General features: G+C 50.5%; 1 pseudogene; it reads right to left on the bottom strand.

Annotated features, from left to right (window-relative positions):
• Nucleotides 1–3,249: 3,249 nt before the first annotated feature.
• LOC120097261 (small nucleolar RNA SNORA17) lies at nucleotides 3,250–3,356 on the bottom strand (annotated as a pseudogene).
• Between the last annotated feature and the right edge of the window lie 1,282 nt (nucleotides 3,357–4,638).

Genomic DNA, 4,638 nt, shown 5'->3' with positions numbered 1-4,638 from the left:
TTCTCTCTCTCCCTTTCTTCTTCCTTTGCTAAATTTATGTCTGGCAGGACAAAAGGAAACGGTGAAAGGGAATCAGGGGTATGTGAAGAGAATATGACCTTTGCAAATGGTTCTGAAGGTCATGACATGATTGCTCTAAAATAATCGGATCCCACTCTCTCCTCTGCACCCACAAACGATACCAGGTTTCCTCAGTGTGATTTGGCACAAATTCGTTGGGGGAACATGGAAGTATTTCTAACTGTAGCCCGTCAAAGAAAGCCGGGGTAGAGCACTCTAGCCGTTGTTACGATTGAGCCGAACTCTGACAGGCCATGAGGCCATCCGTCACACGCACGTGAACAGGCTACAGTTGCTGACGCTCTAGGTCTAGAGCCTTAAAACACAACAACTTATGCTTTTACTTTGGTCCTTTGGTCATTTAATGCAATGTCTTCCAGGGAAAACAGCTAAGTGGCATTGCATCTGGAGCCTAGCTTGACCGCAGGCTTCAGCAGAATGACAAATGGATATATTCCTTATGCTGAGGGCACCTTAAAACTTAAGGTATTCAGATTAAAATGATAGAGTCGCTGAAGTAATTTCTAAGGTGAAACCAACACATTATAAAAGTCAGACTTCAGTGAGTCCTATTCCTTATCTCTTACTTCGTTTCCAGTGTATGAGATTCACACTGCAGAGAGTAATGTTCGCTACCTCCTTGTTTGTTTCCGGTGCCATGCAGCTGTAACCAGATTTACCTGCAGACCATTCAGTCACCCCACAAGCACCCAAGACCCATCCGTGACTGCTCCTACTTCTTCCCCTTTCCCAGTACCAGAAAGTAGATTAAGCAATCATCAATCTGCTTTCTGTTAGCATTTTTCTAAGCTCCGCCCCACAGTTACCTGGCAACAGGCAGGCGTGCCTGACTCACTATGAAAGGGGCTGCTTGCCCACCCCTCACTCTCTTGCTCCTCTCTTGCTCCTGCTCTTCCCATCCTGTCACCCCTCTCTCCCAATTCCCTCCCCCGACACTCTCTCCCCGTGCTCATGGCTGGCCTCTACTCCTCTACTTTTCTTCCCCCCCCTCCCTCCCCCCACCCCTCTCTGCCTCTACTACCCTCTAGACTCCCCTCCCCATGCCCTGAATAAATTCTATTCTACACTGTACCATTGTGTGGCTGGTCCCTCATGGGGAAGGGATGCCTCAGCATGAGCCCGGGGCAGCACCCACTTCCCCATACCTCACCACACATGCACCAAACATATCCCCCCCACATATCTTTTTATAATCACATCACTTTCTATTTCAGTGAATTTGCCTATGTTGGACATCTCCTCTAAATGGAACAGTGCACAGCTCGGGAGGGTGGCTTCCTGCACCTGGCCGGATTTCAAGGTCTTTCTGTAGCATAACCTATACTTTGTTACTTTGTTATATTTTTTGACCTTTCATTGATTCTTTGTGAATCTCTCTTTATGCACCCAGATCCCAACTCATCTCCCACTCTCCTTGTCCCTGCCCTCCACCTTTGCAACCTCCTCCCACAACAGAGGAAAAAAACCTTCCTTATGGTTTTATCACAGGGTCCCACAGTATACCTTTTTGTCCACACTTCTTTGCTTGCAAATGTTCATTGTAATGAACTGGTTCTAGGCCTCTGACTCCTGCTACTCTGTCAATTCTGGATCCTCACAGGGACTCCTCTTGGAGATCCTGATGTTGCCATGGAGATCCTGTAGTTTTGGATCTGTAGGACCGGCTCCTCCGTGCACTCCAGCAAGTTCATTAATGGGACATATGTTAGGGTGAGCCAATTAAAGCCCTGAATCTGGGCCTGAGAAGTATCTGAGTTGGTCAGCCCCTGGCTATCCCACTCTCATGTTCTTGTGGGCCGGCTCGTCAGCAACCCCTGCTACCAGGGTCAGCTCTACCCTGCTGCCTGGTGGAGGTTCAGGGCCTGCTTCCCCACGAGTTGCATCTGATGAGGGACGTGGCTAAGTTCTCCCACTCTCGTGACCCTGGGACCAGCTCTTCTGCCTGCTACAGATGACAAGGGACAAGGAAGAGGAGGTGCCATCTCTCCCTTGTCTGAGCTCCTGTGCTGCTCAGGGAAGGTGCAGGCCCTGCTCTGCTGAGTGCTGCAGCATTGAGAACCAAGGTCAATTCCCCTGCTCTGATGACCTCAGAACCAGCACTTCTGCCTGTCTTAGATAGTAGGGGTTATCTAGATCTCCCTTGCTCATGTCCCCGTGTGGCAGATAAGTGGCAGGGCCGGCTTTCCCACACTCACACCCTTGGGTCAGCTCTACTGTGGTGCACAGGTAAGGTGCGGGGCCTGCTCTCTGAGTGCCATGGCTGGTGAAGGGCAGGGCCAGCTCTCCTGCTGTCATGACTCCAGGGCCAAGTTTCTTGCCTGCCACAACTGGTAAGGAGAAGAGGACAAAGACATCTTTCCACCATCCAGATGAATGTGAGAACCTGGTCCCCCACACTTATATCCTCAGGGCCACTTCATGTGCAACTCCCACAATGTGTGGTCCCTACTCCTGATACTGCAGCGGGCCAGGAGTGGGGTCAGCTGTTCCATTCTCACCCAGAGCCAGTTCTCAGAGGATGCCCGGCGGAGGGTGAGCCCGGTTCTGCACAGCCCCCAGACATCAACATATCCCAGAGCAGAAGCCCAGACCAGGGATACCTGCCTGATTTTTGGTAACAGACCCTTTCTGCTGCAGGGCCACAGATCCAGCACATGGTCTCAGGTGACATCACGAGCTACCAGGGTGTTTCTCACTACCCTCCATTCTCCAGCTCTGCCTCCCCTCACTGTGTCCACTTCCTTTTGATTCTCTTTATCTTCCATTTCTCTACTACTCATTTGCTCCTCTTAGCACCAGCTGGGGTCTCTGAGCATCTGAGTCGTCTCAGGGAGTGGTCTCAGGAGTGCTGTGCCCCTTGTGCATTATAACACAGTGCAGGGGTCATCTCAGACATGGTCTGCCCTCCACAGACCCATGCAGCACCCGACTATTCAGCATCTATTGGTCATCTCAGTCTAGCTCCCTGTCCATCTCCATGGTGCCTGGACAGTGGCCATCTTGGGCTTGTTCCTTACCCCAGCTGCCCGAATGACCCCTGTCTCAGGCTCAGTCCCACCCAGGGCCCTCAGTCCCAGGTGGGGTTCTTCTAGCCTCAAGCTTGCTCCTGGTGCTGTTGGCCTATATGCCTCCTGACTGGTGGTTGGCTCAAGCTCACATTTTCCAGGGAACGTTAGGCTACAAACCATTCAGATGTTCATATGTCAGAACACTGGGTGTAGACACGGCTTCTCTCCTCTCTGGCATCTACCGACACACCGAGTGATAGGGGCAGACCGAACTGAATCACTGTCACAACGGTCAAGGATCTAATGGCCCAGCCACTTGAGCAGTCTAACTTTCCAAAGTTTGTGTCATTTTATTATTCTCCACGTACCCCATATTTCTTAAGATATACCACAAAAATCACCAACGATCCTTCTCCAGATAGTTCTTGTGCATCTTTGGTCTCTCTCCTAGAAATCATACCTTCCTTCTCTTGCCACCTCCTGGCATTGGTGATGCTGCTCTGTCCTCTGCCCACCCCTGAGGTCCACCAAGGTGACCTGTGGATTTCCATCACTCTGTTTAGCATAAGGTACCAAGATGTTGCTATTCTATTTTCTGTATGCAAGTATTTTGACTGTATGTATGTATGTAAGTGGTGTTTGTGTGTGTGTGTGTGTGTGTGTGTGTGTGTGTGTGTGTGTGTGGTGTTTCTGTGGGTCAGAGGAGGTCACCAGATCCCCTACAACTAGAACCACACATAATGGTGACCTACCATGTAGATTTTGGGAACCAACCCTACTTAACATTCGTAACAGAGTCATTTATTCAGTCCCAGGGTGTTTTGTTATTTTTCTTTTTTTATAAATTATTTTATTTATTTACATCTCAAATGTCACACACACACATCCCTTTCTCATGACCCCTCTCAGAGTTTTTCACCCTGTCTCCCCTCCCCTTTGCCTCTAAGAGGGTGCCCTCCCACCCCAGCATCCCCCTTCTCTGGAACATCAAGTTTACAGGATTAGGTGCATCCTCTCCCACGGAGTCCAGACCAGGTGGTCCTCTGCTACATATGTGCCAGGGGCCTCAGACCAGCCCCAGTGTGCTGCCCGGTTGGTGACTCAGTCTCTGGCAGCTCCCTGGGGCCCAGGTTAGTTGACACCGTTGGTCTTCCTATGGAGCTGCCATCCCTCCCAGTTGCTTCAGTCCTTCTAACTCTTCCACTGGGGTCTGTAACCTCAGTACAATGGTTGGCTGTGAGTATCTGCATCTGTATCAGTCAGCTTCTGGTAGAGCCTCTCAGAGGAATGCCATGCAAGTCTCCCGTCTGCAAGTACAACATGGCACCAGTAATAGTGTCAGGGTTTGGTGCCTGCCCATGGGATGGATCCCAAGGGAGGCTGGTCTCTGGATGGATGGCCTTTCCTTCAGTCCGACTCATTTTTATCCCTGCATTTCCTTTAGACAGGAATGATTCTGGGTCAAAAATGTTGAAAATGGGTGAGCAGCCCCATGCCTCCACTGGACCCCTAACTACTGGGGGTTCTTCAGGTTCCACCTTTCCACTGC

This window comes from Rattus norvegicus, chromosome 15 (assembly GCF_021556685.1).
Source record: "Rattus norvegicus strain SHRSP/BbbUtx chromosome 15, alternate assembly SHRSP_T2T, whole genome shotgun sequence".
Lineage (NCBI taxonomy): Eukaryota > Metazoa > Chordata > Mammalia > Rodentia > Muridae > Rattus > Rattus norvegicus.
The sequence above is the reverse complement of the archived record's forward strand: the minus strand, read 5'-3'. Positions and strand labels throughout refer to the sequence as shown.